Source organism: Camelus bactrianus, chromosome 33 (genome assembly GCF_048773025.1).
Source record: "Camelus bactrianus isolate YW-2024 breed Bactrian camel chromosome 33, ASM4877302v1, whole genome shotgun sequence".
NCBI lineage: Eukaryota > Metazoa > Chordata > Mammalia > Artiodactyla > Camelidae > Camelus > Camelus bactrianus.
Genome location: NC_133571.1, coordinates 15,103,076 through 15,126,673, shown reverse-complemented (window position 1 = coordinate 15,126,673; position 23,598 = coordinate 15,103,076). Strand labels below are relative to the sequence as shown.

General features: G+C 34.6%; 1 protein-coding gene across 3 annotated transcripts in view; it reads right to left on the bottom strand.

Annotated features, from left to right (window-relative positions):
- ARHGEF12 (Rho guanine nucleotide exchange factor 12) overlaps nt 1-23,598 on the bottom strand; it is a 124,726-nt gene that overhangs the window by 72,442 nt on the left and 28,686 nt on the right. The gene's annotated exons all lie outside the window — the stretch shown is intronic.

Here is a 23,598-nt window from a genome sequence, read left to right as displayed (position 1 = left end):
TAAAGGAAAAGGTTATTAGAAATTTGAGCCATTCGGATAAGGTGACTAGATGCTCTTATTTTTGATGACCTATACTAAGCATACTTGTATGCCAAAAATTCTAACCAAGGGCCTTAAATGTCATATCACATTCATTCACTTGACTCAGGATGCCTTTTTCTTGTTAATTCTGAGCTGTAATATTAAAACAATAGCATAAAATACCTAGGAATAAATCTAAGCAAGGAGGTGAAAGACTTATACATGGAGAACTATAAAACATTGATTAAGGAAATTATAGGAGACTTAAAAAATGGAATGATACCCCACGCTTCTGGATTGGAAGAATCAATATTGTTAAAATGGTCACACTGCCCAAGGCAATCTACAGATTTAACGCAATCCCTATCAAATTACCCAGGACATATTTCACAGAACTGGAACAAATTATAATAAAATTTATATGGAACCACAAAAGACCTAGAATTGCCAAAGCATTACTGAAGGAAAAGAAAGAGGCTGGAGGAAACCCCCTACCCCCAGACGTCATACAATACTATAGAGCTACAATAATAAAATAGCATGGTATTGGTACAAAAACAGACATATGGACCAAAGGAACAGAATAGAGAGCCCAGAAATGAACCCACAAACTTTTGGTCAACTAATCTTCGACGAAGGAGGCAAGAACTTACAATGGAATAAAGACCGTCTCTTCAGCAAGTGGTGTTGGGAAAACTGGACAGCAGAATGTAAATCAATGAAGCTAGAACACTCCCTTACGCCATACACAAAAATAAACTTAAAATGGATCAAAGACTTAAGCATAAGACAAGATACAATAAACCTCCTAGAAGAAAACATAGGCAAAACATTATCTGACATACATCTTAAAATTGTTCTCCTAGGACAGTCTACCCAAGAAATAGAAATAAAAGCAAGAATAAACAAATGGGACCTAATGCAACTTACACGCTTCTGCACAGCAAAGGAAACCATAAACAAAACAAAATGACAACCTACAGAATGGGAGAAAATTTTTGCAAAAGATGAAACTGACAAAGGCTTGATCTCCAGAATATATAAGCAGCTCATATGACTTAATAAGAAAAAACAACCCTATCCAAAAACAGGCAGAAGACCTAAACAAGCAATTCTCCAAGGAAGAAATACAAATGATCAATAGGCACATGAAAAAATGTTCAATATCACTAATTATCAGAGAAATGCAAATCAAAACTATGATAAGGTATCATCTCACACCAATCAGAATGGCCATCACTCAAAAGTCCACAGATGACAAATGCTGGAGAGGCTGTGGAGAAAAGGGAACCCTCCTACACTGCTGGTAGGAATGCAGTTTGGTACAACCACTGTGGAAAACAGTATGGAGATTCCTCAAAAGACTAGGAATAGACTTACCATATGTCCCAGTAATCCCGCTCCTGGGCATATATCCAGAAGGAATCCTACTTCAAAATGACACCTGCACCCCAATGTTCATGGCAGCACTATTTACAATAGCCAAGACATGGAAGCAACCTAAATGTCCATCAACAGAGGACTGGATAAACAAGATGTGGTATATTTATACAACGGAATACTATTCAGCCATAAAAATGACAACATAATGCCATTTGCAGCAACAAGGATGTCCCTGGAGAATGTCATTCTAAGTGAAGTAAGCCAGAAAAAGAAAGAAAAATACCATATAAGATCGCTCATATGTGGAAGGAAGGAAGGAAGGAAGGAAGGAAGGAAGGAAGGAAGGAAGGAAGGAAGGAAAAGACAAATGAACATAAATACAAAACAGAAACAGACTCAGACATAGAACACAAACTTGTGGTTGCCAGTGGGGAGGAGGGTGGGAAGGGACAGACTGGGAGTTCGAAATTTGTAGATACTGACAGGCATATGTACAATAGATAAACAAGATTATACTGTATAGCACAGGGAAATATATACAAGATCTTGTGGTAGCTCACAGTGAAAAGGAATGCAACAATGAATACATGTATGTTCATGTATAACTGAAAAATTGTGCTCTACACTGGAAATTGACACAACATTGTAAACTGACTATAACTCAATAAAATATATATATATGTTCATATATATAAAACACTAATAGCAATATATAGAGGCCTCCCCCAATATTTAATTTTTATTTTCATACTCTTCCCAATATGTTATCACACTGTAGAGGGAAATGTGACTTGGTAATTAGATAACTTTAACCTAATAAATAATGTATATTGGAGTAAAACTTCCATTTTTAGCCAGGTTAAACTATTCTACAATATATACACACACATGATTTTATAATTGTTTTTAAGATTTTAAAACTTAGGACTTTAAAGATTGTTAAATAAAACTTCTGGATTACAAAGAAAAATTACATAGGAATGCCAAAGTTTTATGCTATCACATATTTATTTATAATAGTCTACTAGAAATTATATTTTCCTTTTTATTGATTTTGGTGAGAAAAAAGCTAACCTTTTGATACTACTCCAGTGAGAAGTATTCTGAAAGAAGAAACAGAGATGTCACACTCAAGCCTTAATTCCTACCCTCTAATCTCCAAGATTTTAGATTCTTTTCCCCCTGGGTTTAGTTATGATGAAGAATTTGGGAGTTGGGATGGTTCTTAATAAGGGATGACTGAAATGAAGGGGAGGAAGTTGACGAAATTTTACTTACATTGGATAGTGATCAAGCTTTTATTAGCAGCCAAACAATGTTAACTACTAAATTTAGAATTCTCAAAAATTCCATTGTAGATACATGCTGATTTCAGTGATGTGAAAATGCAGAGGAAAAATCACTCTAGTGAGGAGTTACTAGACAAAGAACTCTGCAAAATAAATAACAATGAAGATAATTCCAAGGCTCAACCCTCATAAAATAATAATAAACATCAGTGCAAAAATAAACTCCTCCAATATTGTGTAGTCAATGAAAATTACACGGGAGCTCAGGGCCTTCAGTTCAGGGACTCCTCAGTAAAAAACATAACTAGGTTCATATTCTAGTTTCACCATTAAAAGGTGCTTGAACTTAGACAAGTTGCTTAACCTCTCTAAGAATCATCTGTAAAATAGTAATAATACTAGTACCTACCTCACAAGTTTGTTCTGAGGATCAAATTAGAAAATGAGAAGCATTCAGTGAGAAGCACTGCCTAGCACACAGTAACCACTTAATTATTATTAGCTATAAGGAAGAACAAAAATAAAATGTGAACTCTGGTGGCATGACTTCGAATTCAGTAGAAAAGAAAAATAAACTTAAAGACTAACAATATTCAAATATGTTTTTAAGTCAGTAAAATCCACAGAAATGCATAATTCAAAGCCAGTGATGAAACCAAAGGCTTAACTTGCCAAGTCACATTATATAAAATTAACATCAATACTCAAGTTAACAAGCTTCCCAGATGCTACAGTAAGAAAAAAGATCAGGTTACAACCAAAACTTTTAATTTTCCTGGCAAGTAAGGTCAGTGATTTTTTTGTGTGTGAAATTATGTTGACCATACCTGCCACTTAGCAAAAAAAAGTCCATTATTTCCTCATCTCCTTTAAAATATCAAGAATGATTACGGCATTCTGCGTCCTGGATGTTAATCAGGTTTTTCAAATTATTTAAATAACCTGAAGCATAGTACTTAATTTTGAAATTACTTTAATATGAATATAAACCAGCTAGCTCAAGTTTTATATCATTTTTCCCAAAATGACAATCTTTAGATCTCTGGACAGGAAGATTCATAGAACCTAAGGTAGTAAATGACCACTACCTCTCCCCTCCTACCAAAAAAACACCAGTCATAAATCCTTTCACCACCTATAATTTATAACTGGTATAGCTTAGAGTCACTAAAAGAAGTAAAAATTTTGGAAGTAGCCAAAAATTAAAAAAAAAAGAGTCTGAACATTATTTTCCATTGTACTTATATTATTAGCATGTAGATCCAAAGCATGTAAAGTTGTTAGCAGAGCTGGCAATAAAATATTAATTATATCAGAAGGGCTCTAAAGCAGAAGCTATAGCTGACAGGATGACTCATGGAGAATTCTTCATGGTGTTATTAGTTTTAAACCTCTGGACCTTGCAATTCAAACCACAGAATGACAAGGACCAACGAGTTCAGTTCTGTGTAAAATCCAAAAATGATTCACTAGAATGTAATGTCAAATCTCAAATTAGCTTCTTAAACATGGTTTAGTATACTGTCACTTTTACTGAAGAACTCAAACACAGGACAGACCCTAAGTAAATGTCTCTTATTTCCTGGACATACTTTGACAAATCAAATAGTAAATTCTAAATTATTTTAATTCCCTCTGCCAGAGCTATTATAAATTAGATATTGGTTGTTTCTGAACTGGGAAAAGTAATTCACAATAAAAATAACAGCTTGTTGAAGACTTTCATTTCCTTATTAACAATCTGGAACATGATCAGTTTTCTGAGTATTTCCTGTAAGGTTTCCATATAAATTTACTTTGAGATCATGAGTATCATTAACTTACACAGTGTCTTTTTAGACTTCAAACTATTCACTCCAAAAACTAAGTAAAGGAAACTGTCAGAAAAAACTCTGAGACCTTCAAACTACTTAAGTATCCTCATCCCATTCAACACCATTCAAATCATCAAATCTATACTTATAGAAGAGATATTTCTATCATTAAACAAATACAAGCAAGAAACTGGACTTTACAGAATAATCTCATGGTTATTTAAAAAATCTCATGATTTATTAAATAGGGACAATGTATGATTTTCATTACATAGGGATTTAAATCTTAACTTTGTTTCACAATTCTCTATTTCAGGATACATTTGTGAAAATAAAAATACAAGAGAGAAAAAAAGTCCTCTTACTCTGGGATGGGTATGTTTCCCAATAAAATTTTACATAAAATCCATTGAGATTAAATGTTCAAATGTTGTAAATTGAAGTGACAATTGTGCAAAATTTGTTAAGACCAGCTTCTTTCTGCAAATTTGCCGAAAGATACAATCATGCTTCTGAAAAAGTTGAAAGTTACTAGCTTTTTACCTTTCGCATTGAGGTGCCATTGAGATAAGCTCCAGCATTAATCTGAGCTTGACAATTAGTAAAATGTAAATTAAATATAAAATATGTCAAATAACATTTTGCTTTCTATTATATAAAAAAGTTCTACTCAAAATTTAAATTACTATATATTACTTAAAATAGCATTCAGTAGCAAGGAATTCTAATTAAATAAGAAAACAAATTGTAACGGATTTGTATTAAATGCTCCTAAACATTTCTTACCAAGTGTCAACACAAGTATAGGAATAGGATTCTTTTATTACTAAAATCTTGAGGAAAGGAAAAACAACCAAAACTACACTAACTCTCCAATCACAGAGGATTATTCATGATCTCCGCTTACCTTGAGATGTTGGTACTTGGTGTGCTCTCATTCTACAAAGAAGGCTACTCACTGCTATATCTATACTTAACCAAAGTTATTTTGACAAGGACTCCCTCCCAATCACAGTACAAGAAAATACAGGGAATCAGAAAAGTACAAACTTAGTTCCCACATACTCTAAAGATGTTCACAATTTCCTTCAACTAACCAACATAGGTCTGTTTCTTTTGAGGAAATAAAAACCTCATACACTTTCCAGGAAGAACTCTAAGGGAATAAGAACACATTCTTTGTTTCTTACTTACAGTTTTTAAAAACTATATAAGAAAGGCATTGTGGGTAAGTATTTTGATTACATATCTTTATATTTAAGTCACATTCCTTACCTGGTGAAATATTTCTATAAACAATTAAAATTTAAGAGGTTATATGAACATAAAATACGGTCAAGTCTACTAAAAAAAACTGATCATAGCCAATATCATCACAATTAGATTTTCTATATAACACACCTTCCATATCCATTAAGTGTTTTATTTTCTTTTGAGGAAATTATTTTTCTTTGAAAATACTTTCACTGGCTATGTATACAGTGAATGCTCTAATGAAAACTTTGGTTTTAAACTAGAGAGATTTCTCGTCACAAAGGCTTTGTTTCTGGCTGAAATATTAATAATTCCTCAATTCCTCTTAACTATCCGCTTAGTTTACCATAAAATCACACTTTCTGCTGCCAAATCTAAGTACCCCAAACTTTCAAACTCCCACAAAGGAAAAAAAAAAGGACTTCTAATTTTGTGGAGCAAAGGAGTAATATCAGTTATATGCATGCCATTTCACTTTCTTCTTTTACCGGAAAAAAGGAGAATAAGAATTACCTCCATTCTTAGTCACCCAAAAAAAAAAAGAATTTTTGACAAGAGACAAAAAGTGTGATATAAGCAACATTTTTATTAATGAAGTAAAAAAAAACATAGTGAAAGACAGTACACTCCTGAGAATTGGGAGCAGGCCAATCCAAGAGAGAAAAAATGGCGCCACTCCCTCCTTCCTCCTGTTTTCATATCCTGGTTTTGTGATTGACTGGTTGATTAACTGATTGACTGATTGACAATTCAAGTTCCCCGAGCTCTAGTTGACTGACAGCTAAGGTTCCCTGTGCTCTGGTTAATTGACAGCTCAGGTTCCTTGTATTCTGGATTGTTCCTTTCCCCTTCCTCTCCCCCTGCCCAGTGCTCATTTCTATCTAAACTACGTAACACCTCTACAAGAGTTTCCCTTCACCCCAAACCAAGGAATTAGAGCTGGGGTGTACTCTTACCAAATAACAATGGCTCACCACAGCATTTAATTTGGAAAGGTGGAGGGAAAGGGTACTTTAATTATTTTGACATTCCTCTTACATCATCCCAGAATTGAGAATCATTGCTTTACAAAGTTCAGTTCATTCTGAATTCTCTGACATTCAATTTTTCCCCTTAGATGCTAAAAATGTGACATCCTAACATACTGAACACATAAGACTACTGACATTACACATTTCTAAATAAATCTATTCTACTAATATTATTTTTTTCAACATTTTCAAGATAATTCCTCTCTCAAGGGATTGAGGAATGAGATTGTTATCTTTCCCAAAATGTAAAGTTTCCAATTAAGCAATGGTTCTCTACTTTTTAATATGAAATAGTATCTTTTATTCTCAAGGAAACACATGTATACAATTTAAAAATTAAAAAGACAAACAAATAAAAATTACCATAATCTCAATACCCAACATTTTAATGAGTATATTTATTCCAACTTTTCTCAGGATATAGATTACTGTATTTATATACAGTGTAAACACAGTGCATAACAGTTCTTTTTATAAAACTTAAAACATGGTAGACATTGGTAAGTTTTTTAACTTAAAGAAGATATCAACATAATTTTACATCATTGAAGTTTTCACTACAGCACTGATTTTAAACTGTGCTGCATAAAATCCAGGGGTTCAAAAGTTCAGAGGACAAAAATGAGTAGATGGAGGCTCTGGGTTCCCCACACATCAGAGCTGTATTATTTATTTATTTTATATGTCAAACTTACAGGTGAGATAAAGATTTGAAGACCAGGGCTCTAAATAATTCTTGAGAGCTGCAAAGTGCTCTGTGATATGGGCTATTGAACTAATTTAATCAATTCCCTTTTGGAACTATTTAGGTTAGGTCCAGTTTTTCAGTATAATACACAATGTTGTAACAAAATATCCTTGTAGCTCAAGTTTTGCACTCCCTCTTGATTTCTTCCTTAAGATGAATCTATCTACAGTAAGGAATCCATGTGGGAGTTTGGACTAGAAGTAAAGAGGAGTTTATGTATCCACCAGGTAAGCAGAAAAGAGAGGCTACAGCAGTCCCCTAGCTTAACTGCATGAACTCATTTCGAACCCTTATAAAAACACACAGAAGCAAGGAGCTAGAGGAGCCGTTTTAATTAGAGATTTTGTAAGACAAAGGGTCAAGGTAACATAACTTTGGTGCCCAAGTGCCAAAGTGTGGCACAAAACAGGTAAAAGAGACTATTACTGTTAAAAGTAAAAACAGACAAAGCAGGGATCCACATAATAGCAGTTAGAGATATATTATCCACAAATTGAATAAATGCCAAAAAGCTACAACAAACTCACATTTTCAAATGAGTTTGTATTTATTAATTACATCATCATCATTACATTTGAAAAAAAAAAGTAAGCATAGATGTGGAAGATGACTTATTTACACCATATGGGAACTCTACTAAGCACATAAAGAAACTGTCGCCTGTTCCTGCGTTGAACATGAAAACAACCCCTAAACTGGGAACATTATACTTGTTATGTGTTGAACTCTGCCCTCCAAAAAGATACACTGAAGTTCTAATCCCTGGTACCTGTGAATATGATCTCATTTGGAAATAGTCTTTGCATGCATTTTTGGTGTCATATCTAAGAAACTGTTGCCTAACACAAAGTCACAAAGATTTTCTTCTAAAAGCTTAATAATTTTCAATTTGACTTTTAGGTCTGTTACATATTTTGCAATAATTTTTGTACATGGCAAGAGATATGGATAAAGAAGTAAATAAAGAAATTTCTTTGCATTTGAATATCCCATTGTTGCAACATCATTTGTTGAAAACACCATCCTTTCTCTATTGAATTGCCTTTACACTTTGGCTGAAAATCAGTTGTACATAAATATGTAGTCCTATTTCTGTAACATCACAGAGGTGAAATGGTCTCCTCATCACATATCAGGGGCATACAGTATCGACTTATCATCAGTAATACTAACCTTAGTCATTTGGTTAAGACAGCATTTGCCAGACTTTTCCCTATACAGTTCCTTTATTTCCCTTTTCACACTCTATTCCTTAGAAGCAAGTAACCAAATCCAACCCACACTAGGAGTTGGGAATATTAAGCTCCATCTCCTAGGAGAGAATTTACGTAAACTATTTGGAATTTTTCCCATAAGGAAAATTTGTGTCTTCTCCTCTACTTATTTATGCAGTCATTTCTATCACTATGAACTCATGTGTATTTATTTTATACTTTGAGTTCTAATCCAATACTACATTATTTATTTTCTTGCTTAAATTATTCCAGCTTAAGCCACTTGAGAGTTCCTTCGGGTTGGCACCTACATCCTTTTGACATGCCCCCATCCTTTTGTTTTTTGAGCACTTCTTGTCTCTGGCACTGCAAAGTGCTCTAGGCTCATCTTCCCTACTCCAGCTCTAGAATCAACCATTTCTCCAAGAGCCATTTTATTGGAGGCTGGTATTTAGCAACCTAGATCTGGGTGCTAGGTATGCTTGCTGCCACTGGAGTGTCACCACTTCCTGGCTCTTTAAGCAGAAAGAGCTAAGAAATGCAAGTGTATATACTAAAAGATGTATGTACATACGTCTATAATTGTTTCTGTTTCTGTCCATCTGCATACTTATTAGGCTAAACATGAGTTCATACTGATGTTTCTGATTCTAATCCAGAACCACAGGGTTCATTCATCTACCCTCTTCGCTTAACTTCTCTGACAGTGAGAAATCCAGCTCACATCTATATATGTGTGTATATATACACATATACATGCAAACACACATATATATATATAAATATACATGTCTGGTTTATATGTTCATATATATATATATATATATATATATATATATATATATATATATATATTTTACATATTCCTATTTATATAATATATAGGTGTATATATGTACATGGTTGGGATTTGTAAAATTCCAAACCATAATTCACCTAAATTGTCAAATTTATTGGCATGCTATCCATAATATTTCTTTATTATCTTTTTAATATCTGTAGAATCTGTAGTGATGTCACCTCTTTCCTTCCCAAAACTGGTAACATTTGTCTTCTCTCCTTTCCCCATCAGTCTGGTTAGAGGTTTAACAACTTTACTAATGTTCTCAGAAGAACCAGCTTTTGCTTTTACTGTTTTCTCTATTGTTTCTCTGTTTCTACTTCATTGACACTTACTCTTTTCCTCTCCCATTGGACGTGAATGAGGAAGCAAGTAGCCCTGACTGCTACTTAGCATCCAATCTTAAGAATCAGCTTAAGATGAAGCTGAAACTGATGGCAAAAGGGGAAAAATGGAAGGAACTTGAGCCACTGACACAGTTAAGCCACTAAATCAAAAATCCCTCGATCCTACCTCTAGACTTCTTATGTGAGCCCGTAAATGTCTTTACTGCTTAAGTCAGTTTTGACTTAGTTTTCTGTTACAGGCAGCCAATTGCATACTAAGTTACACAGACAGCAACCTATGCCAAGCACTGTTCTAGACACTGGGGTTTGTATCAGTGAACGGATAAGGCCTCTGCTCTCAAGAAACTTACATTCTACAGTAAGACAACAGACCAAACAAAAAATTGTAATAAATAATTTCAGACAGTGGTAAGTACTATGAGAGAAATAAAAGATGTGACTGTGACTAAATAGGTTAATTCAGTTTACTCAAAGAAGACCACTAAGGCATTTGAGCTGAGACCTAAATGGGGTAAAGGAATCAGCCATGAGAAGATCCGGAGTCAGAGAGTTATAGGCAAAGGAAAGAGCCAGTACAAAGGTCACAAGGGAGAAGCAGCTTACTGTATTGGAAATCCACTGTGGCTTGAGCATAGAGAATGACCAAGAGAGTAGTACAAAGATGAGATCAACTGATAGAGAGAGGAACCAGGTAATGTAAGAATGTGAGCCATGTCTCATCCTACCCAAAAGCAATCTACAGACTCAATGCGATCCCTATCAAATTACCCAGGACATTTTTCACAGAACTAGAACAAATAATCCTAAAATTTATATGGAATCACAAAAGACCCAGAATTGCCAAAGCAATACTGAAAAAAGAAAAAAAAAAATAAGCTGTTGGAATAACCCTCCCAGACTTCAGACAATCCTACAGATCTACAGTAATCAAAATAGCATAGTACTGGCACAAAAACAGACATTTGGATCAATGGAACAGAATAAAGAGCCCAGAAATAAACCCATACACCTATGGTCAATTAATCTTTGACAAAGGAGTCGAGGATATACAATGGAAAAAAGAGTACCTTTGGCAAGTGGTGCTGGGAAAGCTGGACAGCCAAATGTAAATCAATGAAGTTAGAACACTCCCTCACACCATACACAAAAATAAACACAAAATGGCTTAAAGACAAGAAACTATAAACTTCCTAGAAGAAAATATAGGCAAAACATTTTCTGACATAAATCTTGGCAATGTTCTAGGGCAGTCTACCCAGGCAACAGAAATAGAAGAGAAAATAAATAAATGTGACCTAATTAAACTTATAAGCTTTTGCATAGCAAAGGAAACCATAAACAAAATGAAAAGACAACTTACGGAATGGGAGAAAATATTTGCAAACGATGCAACCAACAGGACTTAAATTCCAGAATATACAAACAGCTCATACAACTCAATAACTAAAAAACAAACAACCCAATCCAAAAATGGGAAGAAGATCTAAACAAACATATCTACAATGAAGACATACAAATGGCCAGCAAGAACATGAAAACATGCTCAATACTGCTAATTATCAGAGAAATGCAAATCAAAACTACAATGAGAGATCACCTCACACCAGTCAGAATGGCCATCATTCAAAAGTCCACAAATGATAAATGCTAGAGAGGGTGTGAAGAAAAGGGAACTCTCCTACACAGTTGGTGGGAATGTAGTTTGGTACAGCCATTATTAAAAATAGTGTGGAGATTCCTTAATAAACTAAAAATACCATATGATCCAGCAATCCCACTCCTGGATATATATCTGAAGGAAACTCTTAATTTGAAAAGACACATGCACCCCAATGTTCACAGCAGCACTATTTACAATTGCCAAGACATGGAAGCAACCTAAATGTCTACTGATAGATGACAGGATAAAGAAGTTGTGGTACACACACACGCCCACACACACTCTGGAATACTACTCAGCTATAAAAAAAAGAATAGCGTAATGCCATTTGCAGCAACGTGGATGGACCTGGAGACTGTCACACTAAGTGAAGTAAGTCAGGCAGAGAAAGACAAGTATCACATGACACTACTTATATGTGGAATCTAAAGGAAATGACACAAATGAACTATTTACAGAACAGAAACAGACTCACAGACATAGAAAATAAACTTATGGTTACTAGGGGGAAAGGGAAGAGGAGGGTGGGAGTTCAGGATTTGCAGACATTAACTATTATATATAAAATAGATAAGCAACAAGGTCCTACTGTATAGCACTGGGAACTATATTCAATATCTTGTAATAAATAGCCTATAATGAAAAAGAATATGAAAAGGAATATATATATTATATATGTATAACTGAATCACTATGCTGTACACCAGAAATTAACACAACATTGTAAACCAACTATACTTCAACAAAAACAAAACAAACAGAATTTAATCTTTAAAAAAAGAACGTGAGCCACGTCAACAAGTTCAGATTTTATTTAAAGTACAATGGAAAACCACTGTAGGATTTTAAGGCATGACCTGATTTATGTTTTAAAGGAGCCCTCTGATGAATGAATAAACCTTCATATTCCATAGATTTGAACACTAAGAAAGTTAAGTCCAGTCTATGTTTACAGTAACAGTGTATTTTGCCCCAAATGCCAAATACTTATGAAGCACCTAATACGTGGAGAACACTACACAAAGTTCATAATGCTGATACATTCTGTCCCCACCAAGCATGAATTCTATATTATCTTGAGGTTAGATTTTATTTAGGAAAAAGAATAAAATGAGAATAAACTAGCAAAGAAAGGAGGGGGGCTGTTAGATTGTCCTTTCTAGCCTAATTTCTCTAGATAATGTCTGAAATGCATAGATTTAATTTTTTTTTTAAAGCACAACATGACTGAAAGGCATCTGGTAAACTCAGAAGCATAGTTCAGCCATTTAGTCTCTGCTCAGGCAAATGATTCAGCCCTGTTCTAACACAAGTATTTGGATTTTTCCAAGAGCTGATGTCAGGGCTTTTCACAGAGACAGAACAGCATTTACAGGCCAGAGAAGGAAAAAGGGTTTCCCCAGCAGCTATGCTCAATGTGGCCTTTGTACTGTTCCACTGCGAACGGCAGGAAGACCCTGCTAGATAAAGCTATTTAGTTCCTGAAAAAAATTCTACCCTGGGAGGGTGAATGGCCAGATTCCCCATTAAGGAAACCCAACTTAGCTTTCTACCAGTGCTCAAACGCAAAGTTAAGCAGGCTCATCGTCAGAACAAAGGCTTCTGAACTCTTATGAAAAAAAAAAACAAAACAATTCTGCTGAACTTATATTTAAAGAGGAGATGAACTGGCTGGAAATAAATGTCAATTAGAGATGTAAAGAATAACACAGTAAGCTGGTCCATATTTCCTTAGGTTGGATTCTCTGAAAAATACTCATTTGGGAAGAATGGTTATTAGTTGAGGCACACTCAATACCTTCAGGTTACACTTGGTAGTTAGAAATTATACTAGAAAGATTGCTCCAAATATATGTCCTCCATTATCCATGATAAGAATAATCGTTAACAATTAAAATCATGATAATATTAACTAAAACTTACCTGAGTACTTTTACTTGAGTGCTTACCACATGCCAGCCTCTGCACTAAGGACTTTATATATATATGTAAGTTAATTCTATTATAACAAACATTCTAAGAGATAAATATTTTTATTTTTAGCTTCATTCTATAGTAGAAAAATGTGAAGTTCAAAAAGGTTAAGTAGCTTATACAACTTATATAACTAGCAGATGGAGGGCTTTTGATTGAAATCCTCACAGTCTAACCAGAGCCCTTGCTCTCAACTACTAAACTACTGTCTTACAAACAAAACATTATCTTCCCTTTGTATAGTTTTTTATAGTTAACTAAAAGCTTTCACATGAATGAAAATCAGAAAACTAGATCAATGTGACTACAAAATATTCAGCTAGGAAAGTATTCATACCCTTTATTAGTTCTAGGCAAATGTAAGACAGTATAAACGGGTTACAAAAGAACTCCCAATCCTACAGAATCTGTGTCTCCAAATCCCAAAGTTTGGTGGTGAATTTAGTTAACATCTACTTGTCATAGGGCAATTTGCCAGCTATTTATCTAAAGAGAAACCTGTTTCCACCTGAATGTGTTTCTTTGCGGCAACGTTCAAACCACTCATTCCTTCAATAAATACGCATTAAACTCCAGGTAAAGATGGAAAAGAACAAAAGCAATTTTACTCTACCAGGCTTCCTCAATACTAAAAGCAAAAACAGAGGGGGAAAAATCCATCTTCCATGAAAGAAGGACATGATTATAATCTTCAACCACTAACCTACAAAACATACTTGCTGACTCTATTAAATTCTGGATCCATATCAAGGAAGTCTTGGTAGACCTGAACAGGAAACAGATTTCTCTAACCATCAGAATCACAGATCTGAAATGAAGATCTAACTATCCTTTGATTAAGAAGGCAATATCCAGATGTGTGGCTAGAACAAGGGAGTAGGGAACTCTGCAGAGACCCAGAACAGCAGAAGAAAATAAAACTGAAGGGGATAAAAAAAAAACATGCTGACACATTCCTAGGTTTAGGATAGTGCTGGAGGTAAAGTGGTGGTAATGACAGAAAGAGTAACTGCCATCAAAACACAACACAGAGAACCCTGTGACCTCAAGAACTTTGCTGTGAGCCACACAGGCCTTTTGAACGCTAACAGAAAACAACGGTAGGTAACAGAAAAATGGAATAGTTAATAATAATAGCTAACATTTACTGTGCATGTAACATATGCCAGTAACTGCTGTAACTGCATTATATATATTAACTCATTTAATCTTCAGTAAATACTATTATCCCAGTTTTACAGATGAAGAAACTAAGGCACAGAAGGATTAACAAACTTGCCCAAGGTCAGATAACAAGAGGAGAAGCTGAGTTGTGAACCCAGACCTTACAGTTCTAGAGCCTTGTTCTTAATCACTATGCTTTACAGGAACAAAAAGAATATTAAAAAATATACAAAAAAAAATCCAAAAAACACAGAATAATTTGAATCTGAAGATAGGAAGGCTACAATGTACACTATAAAAACAGACACAAAATAATCAACACTAACACATATACTGCTAAAGTTATGAAAACTTAAGGTTTTTATATAAAGAGCTATATGAGCACCTAGACCAAAAAAAGAATGAAGTCATGTACAAACGGGAAAGATTAAGTTAGCCTCAAGATTTCTCCACAATAAGAATCCATATGCCAGAAGATATGACTCCAATGTGAGAAATGATACAATGTCTAAAATTTCCTTTAAAAATTTTAATGCATACTGAAAATAGAGATAGAAGGAATCTTTAGAGAAATAAGGAAATAAAGCACCTATAAGCTCTTCTTGCAGAGGAGGAAAAGCTACTTAAAGACAAAATCCATCCAATAAAAAAGAACCAAAATAAAGAACTCAGGAAAGTAGAAGCTAAGGTAAAAGGATTGAGGGTGAGGAGTGAATCAATTGACATACAGAAATTAATACACACCTGTAACAAAAGCTACCCCACCCCATCCAGTAAAAGACCAGTGTTTCCTCAGTGGAGAATTTGTCTTAATCCTGTACCTTCACTATACCCCATGTGGTATTTCTGCACATAGAATTCATTTTTTAAAAGGAGTTATTTGTTGATCCATCACCTACCACACCCCTAACCTGCAGGATTACCAGCTCTATGATTTAAGGATGGTTGGTTCACTGCTGTATCCCAGGAGGGCGCTAGGCCTAGAGAAAGTGCTCAGTAAACATTTGCCTAAAGAAAGAATGGGCATTAGACATTGTTGGATGGACTTCCTCAACCTTTTGGGCTCTAACCAACTGCCTCTTGGGCATATCCATTTAGATATCCCATTGGCATCTCAAATCAGAAAGTTTAAAATGAAATTCTTACTCTGCCTCTCAAAATCTGCCTCCCCATCTCAATAAACAGACCTCCATCCACCCAGCTGATCTAGTCAGAAATCTAGAAGTCATTAATGATTCCTTCCTCTCCCTGAGTCCCCACATCCAATACATCCAACTCTCCATCCATCCAACAGTATTCATTGGGCATTAACTGGATACCAAGCACTGCTCTAGAGGCTAATGACACAAAATAAATAAGTCACTATTTTCACAGAGTTAACACTCATCGGTGCCTTCCACTGATTTCACCTTCAATACACATCTCAAATTTGTCTATTTCTGACTTTCACCATTGCTAGTGGAGAGCCAGCTACCTTATCTCAAACTCAGACTATTGCAATAGTTTAATAGGTCTTGCCACTTCTACTCCTGCATACATCTTCCAATTCATTTTCCTATATAGCAGCCACATAACTTCAAAATGCAAATCTTACCATGTCCCTCCCCTGCTTAATCTTTCAATAGCTTCCCAGTGCATTTAGGAAAAAAATCCAAGGCCCAAATATAAAATACAGCTCTTGTTACCTTTCTAATCCCAACTTCTACCACTCTCCTGCTCACTCCCCAATGCTCTGGCCACAGGGGCCTTCCTTCAGTGTGTCACATGCATATTTCCCTCCAAAAAGGATATCCTGCATTCTGCTGTCTCTGTCTGGGACACTCTCCTGGCCAACCTAACTCCTGACTACACTTTAGGTCTCTGCTTAAAGGCTGCTACTTCAGAAAGGCCCTTCCTGACCTCTGTTCCCCAATTTAAATTAAGCTCCTCCTGTCACTGTCTCCCATAATTACCCTGTCCTCTCTTTTTTTAAATACCATTTCCCTCATTTTATAATTATTTGATTGTTTTGTGTTTAATGTTAGACTGTATCATTAGACAGCTTCATAAGCACATAGGAAGACCTGCACCTGGCACAGCCCCTCAAAATGTTCAATAAATACTTGTTGAATGAATTATTAATTCAACGAAAGAAAAGAATCAAGTAGAGAAAGTTTAAGCAAGGGAAGAAGCATGTGCTGATGTGTCTGGAGAAAAGACAAGTAGCTCAGTATGGCTAGAGCGTGGGGGTTGGTTGGGTAGGGAGAGGGTAACGATGTATGGAGAGATAAACAACAGCCGGATCAAAGGTGGTTGATACACCATACAGAGGAACTTAAACTTGGATCTATAAAAAGGTTCTCAACCCAGGTTTCAGCTTCTATAGGTACTGAATATTTTGGAGTGTGAGACTCTCTAGAGAGGGTCTCAAAAGAGGTCCATAACATTCTTCCTTCAAAGAACCACTGCTAAGGGCAAAGGAACACCAACAGCTTGTAAACCAGACAGAAATATGATCCAATATGTATTTTAGAAATATTGCCTTGCAAACAATGAAGAACAGGCAGAAAAGGTATGAAACTGAGACCTGGAAAACTAACTAAAAAATAATAATATTATAGATTGAAAAATGATGAAGAATACAGTACCAAAGGCAATGAAGAGAAGGGAATGAATACCACAAATAATACTATGTGAATAAGCACTGAAGCTCCAGCAAATCTAGGGGAAAAAAAAGAGGGAAAGGAACTCCAAAGATTTTGGCTTAGGTAACAAAACAGTTGATTGTGCCACTCACCACGGAAAGAACTGCAAGAGCAGGCTTGGGAAAAAAGCAGTTTTATGTTTGTCAGGGAACCTGCAGGTCACCATAGAGATGTCTGCCGAGGGCTGTCTAAGGTTCAGAGAACAGACTGATCTGGAAATTCAGATTTGGATGATATCAGCATGAGAGTAGAAATCATGAAAGTAGATGAGATTCCCCCAGAAATTCACTTAACATCATCTGTAAAATGTAAGGGTTAAACTAAATCTGAAGCGTATTGCTGAAGTAAAATGATTTTACTCATTATTACTGACTTTTATGGAATCCAAAAGTCTATAAACTTAAGGAAAAAAAGTTTATTATTTTAAAGTTCATGTTATATATCTATAGTTTCTACTTCCACACCATGTTCTTATAATATTTTTTAATTCAAATTTATGTCACAATTATTACCTAGAAAAATACTACAAATGTTTAGTTATGACTTCCCTTGCAATGCCAGAATATTGACAGTGGTAGAATTCACCTGTTTTAAAGAGTATTATCATACTGAAAAATATTCTGAAAGCTTCTCTTCTTAGAAACTGTAAATGTGATCTTTTCTACTTTTAAAAACTTTTTACTTCATTTGAGCAATAGCGTTACCAATTACATTTCTGGTTCTTATAGCAATAAGCACTCATGAAAAGGCTAACCTGATAAATGGCATCTATTAAAAAAAAAAAACAAATCCTAGAGCTAATGCTTAATGGTGAAAAATGGAATGCTTTCCCCTAGGATCAGGGAGAGGACAGGGACGTCTCCTCTCACCACTTTCACTCTACACCGTACTGTTCTAGGCAGCGCAGTAAGGCAAGAAAAATAGATCAAAGGTATCTAAATTGGAAAAAAAGAGGTAAAACTGTCTTTACTCACAGATCGTATCATGATCTATGTAGAAAACTATGAAATCAACAAAAAAAAGCTACTAGTAATAATTAGTAAGTTTAGCTATTGTAGGATTCAAAATCAATAATCAATTGTGTATCTGTATATTGTATTAGCAATGAACAATCAGAAATTAAAACTGAAAAGACAATACCATTTAAGATAGAATTAAAATATTAACTAGAGTAAAGTATGACAAAAGATGTACAAATGGAAAACTAGAAAACATGGCTGAGAAAAGTTAAGACCTAAATAAATAGAGTGATATATCATGTTCATGAATTGGAAAACTCAATATTGTTAAGATGTCATTGTAACAATATTGATTCAACAAGATCTACAGACTTAATGGAATACCAATTAAATTCCCAACAGGCTTTTGTTCAGGTATTGACAAAATGATTCTAATGTTCATACAGAAACACAAAGGGTCTAAACAAGCCAACAACTTTGAAAAAGAAGAACACAGCTGGAAGGCTAACTCTATTTGATTTCAAGACTTAATATAAAACTACAGTAGTCAAGACAATGTGGTATTGGAGTCAAGATAGATAAATAGATAAAAAAAAAACCACCACAACACACAACTCATATATGTCCAATATATATGGACAACTGATTTTCAACAAAGGTTCAAAGGGAATTAAGTGGAGAAAAGATAGTCTTTTTAAGAAATAGTGCTGCAATATTTGGATATTCATATGCAAAATACATACTTCAATCTATACCTCAACACCATATTAAAATTACCTCACAATGAATCATAGACCTAAGAGTAAACTTACAACTATAAAACTTCTAAAAGCAAATATAGGAAAAATATTGCTTAGGTAAATATTTCTTAGATATACCAAAAGCACAAACCATTAAAAAAAAATGACAGATTGAGATTCAAAGTTAAAAACTTCTGATCTTTGAAATGTAAACTGTATCTTAATTTTTTTTTTGAGAGAGAGAGAATAGTAAGCAAATGAAAAGCAAGTCACAGACTGGGACAAAATATTTCCAAATAATATATCTAATAATGTACTCATACCCAGAATATATACTGAACTCTTATAACTCAATATTTTTAAAAAGTATAATTAAAAACAAGATTTAAATAGATAATTCATGAAAGAAGACACATGGATGGTAAATAACACAAAGAGATACCCAACACCACTGATCATGAGATTAAATGTGAATTAAAAACTATAATGATACAGACCCACTACAATGGCGAAATTAAAAAGACTGACAATACCAGGTATTGCTGAGGCTTTGGAGCAACTGGAACACTGCTGGTAGGAAATGTAATATAGTAAAACCACTTCAGAAAACAGCTTGGTAGTTTCTGAAAGAGTTAAATACACTCCTACCACATGATTCAGCCATTCTACACCTAGATGAAATGAAAACATATGTCCATACAGATACTTTTAAGTCCAAAGCAAATTTATTCTTAATAATCCAAAACCTGAAATGACTCAAATGTCCATCAATGGACAAATGGGTAAACAAACTGTGGTATACACATACAATGGATTATTCAGCAATAAAAGTGTGTGTGAATTATTGACACACACTACAACATGGACAAATGTTAAAGTAATTATGCAGAATGAAAGAAACCAAACAAAAAAGAGCATGTATTGTAAAATTCCAATTCCATAAAATTCAAGAAAATGCAACTAATCTATAATGACAAAAAGCAAGAAAATGCAAACTAATCAATAATGGTACCTGGTGATGGGTGGGAAGGGTTGGGAGGGGAGAATTACAAAAGGTATGAAGAAACTCTGGGGGTGATAAATGTGTCTCTTATCTTGATTGTGGTGGACAGTTCCCCAGTTGTACACATACATCAAAACCTATCAAATCTTATACTTTAAACATATGCCTTTTATTATACATCAATTATACCTCAGTAAAGCTATTAAGATCTCAAAAAGGCTAACAGTCAAACGAACCAAAAACTCCCAGTAAACATGTCATATTTCATATAATATTTTTTAAGTAAAAGACTCAATGGTATGAATATTTTCTACCCATTGTAAATTAATAACATTTGAAAGTATACACAAATTAACAGATAAGCCAAAAAAGAACTTGGCTACTGTGTTTTTCTTTGCATATGTGGAAGCATCTAATAATGCCTTACTATTTTAAAATAGCATATTGGGTAAACCTCTGGTTATTGAGTTCTATACTATCAATTATTTTGTATGGGGAAATTACAGCAAACTTAAGTTTACTTGCCTAAACTCAATTATTTTGTAGGTTTTCTTCTTTTCAAAATTCTTACACTAACTAGTTCCTTAAAGGGTCACTGTAGTAGTGAAATGAATAATGTTAGCCCCAAAAGAATCTGCTGGTATTAAAAAGTATGAAGTTACTTATATATCTTACCAACGTACTATATAAGTCTATTATACATTCATTCACTCGATCAGTAGTGAATGAATTTATAACTGCATACTATGTAATCAGGCACTAGTGTAGGTCCTTACAATATATTTGGGGGAAAGGGAAGAGGGAGACAACAGACAATACTACCTTAATAAATAAATGTATACTGTAATGTTACAGTATACATTTAGAAAGTGATATGAATTATAGATATTCCCCTGAAGAAAAAGTAGAACAGGTTATAAAGGATCAGGAATGGAAACTAAATATATTTTTTAACAAAAACTTCAAAGTAATGAGATTTGTTTCCATAAGTCATACATGAAAACCTCTTACACTGAACAGAATTATATAATGTTAGAACAGAACTTTAGGTGACCTAGTCCAACCTCTACACTTTACAGATATGATACTAAATGATTTACCCAATCACTCAGTTCTTGGTAGAGACTGGGATCCCTACCTCTTGTTCACTCTCCTGGCATCACTCTTCGTTGTGTCAAAAAACTGTGGTAAAATTTTCTAATCTGCTCATTTGGAAATAGGAGAAAGAGTTTTGGAGTTTGGCCTGGGTGTCATCACTTTATGATTTTGTTACTTATATGAACTACTTTTACCTCTCAAAATATACATTTCCTCATCTATAGAAGAAGGACAGTGATAATTTTGTGACTTGGTTGTTTTGAGGATTAAATGCGGTACTTTATGTAACATACCTACATGTCAGTACATAAGCATGTAACCAATACTTGTATATCTAGCACAAAAAATAGTACACCATATGGATAAGTGTTTTACACTCTCTACTAGACTATAAACCTTGTTTATAATCTAAAGTACTGAATATAATGTAAACACTCAATAAGCATTTGTTAATTTGTTAATATTCTGAGGGATCAAACAGCTTTCAAAATGCAGCGAATAGTATGATACCTATCATTATGATGGAGATAATCAAATTAACTGAAAGCTTCAGAGTATGCTTTAAAATGTTTTTGGTCTATCTTTTCCAAACAGAGAAGCACTATACACTTTTTGAATATCATGAACTATGGTCCTGGGTCTTTCTGTTTACAGGAAAATAACTTCCACCGTGAAAAACATCTTCAGGAGAAAACAAAAAAGCCTGCAGCATTTTATACCACATCTACTTTTCACATTCATGCCTCTGCTCCTGGATTCACAGATATGAATTAAAAAAAAAATGAAAAAAGAATGCAATTCCAATGTCATCACTTAGTAATCTGACAGCTTCTTCATATTTATAACCAACATTTAGCTGACAAGAACAAAAACACCACATAATGAACAAAGGATAAAATAATTCAAATTGATGAGTGTTTAGTGTCATGGATATCACCATTTCCAAATGATTGCATATTTCAATTTAGCTTCGAATGAAAAAACAATCATGAAGATGACTCTGTAAAAACATTCCCTTCCCCTACTATAGGATTAATCCCTGCTCCCCCCGATGCCCCATCTAAGGTCTCTTAGGTATCGAAGGGAAACAATCATCCTGAAGCTTCAGATAATTAAATCACAATTTATAGAACAATAAATCACAGTCGATAGCTAAGATCCAAGAGAAGTTATGTCAATTCAGTTCTAAAAAGGTAAAAGAAGGATGCTGCTCCTTGCGCTTTTGAATAAGAATATCCCTGCAATGCTAGATGTTAAAACCTTTGTTCTCAAGCTAAGCAATTAAAGCACAGGCTTTCAAAACTAAGAATTTTCTTCCTTTAGGTCAAAACAGTCATTTTAAAACATGAAAAAAACTCAAAAGCTATTTTAAGAATAATGAACAATGCAAAAATACCCCTTTCCTTTTTTGTTTTATTCCTCTGCTATAGCTACATCCCTTTCACTGAAGCTATTTTTCTACCATTTTGCTACATTTCATACACCATCGAGAAAACAAAAGACTGCTATAGATTACCTGGATCACCGGACAGATCAGCAGACAAGTAAAAAGCTCAAAAGGCTCGTTTCCATGGAGTAGAGGAGAATGAAATCCTCACCAAAACACCACTCCCTTAGCATTGCTAGGCTTTTCCTTTATATATACACTCGACTTCCTTGGAAAGGCATTTGTCGGATGATTTTACTGACCACAAGAGGGATGATATGAAGAAACCCCACCTCTTCTCCACCCCCAATCATCCACCATCATCAACTGAAGCCCAACGCTGTGCTGCTAATGGAAACGCAACGAACAGCATCCACACACACTGCTCTATAAGATTATACTGTAAAATTACATAAATGATAAAGAAAGCAAAGATGTAGCTGGGAATATTTTAAGGGAGTAGGCCAAGTAGCTCCCATAAATTAAAAGTACTTGTAAAAGATCCAATTATAGAGCCACAAAAATTTAATTTTCTTCAGAATTTCCTGAATAAAGTATGATTTTTAGGAAAACATATAATGTCTCCATCAAAAATGGAGTTACTCAAAATACCTTAAAATTTTGTTGCCACTGCTCCCTAAAGCCAAGGAAACCAAATAAGTTAGGATTAACCAAAAAGTCTCCTTTTGTTGGCAGTGTGACCCCTCCCCCTTCAGGGATAATCTGTAACAGGAGGTAGGGGTGGAAAGAGTAACAGATGAAAAATGGGAGGAGGAAAAATATTTTCTGCCCCAGTAAGTCTAACTATGCGTGTAAGCAAGGCTGGGAGGACGGACATTTCTTCATGCTACTCTATCTGTGTTTGATTATTGTAAATCTTCGCTGGTCTCTAACTATGCCCCAGGCATTATGATGTCTGGCACTCTGTTAACTAGCAACCCTGCCACT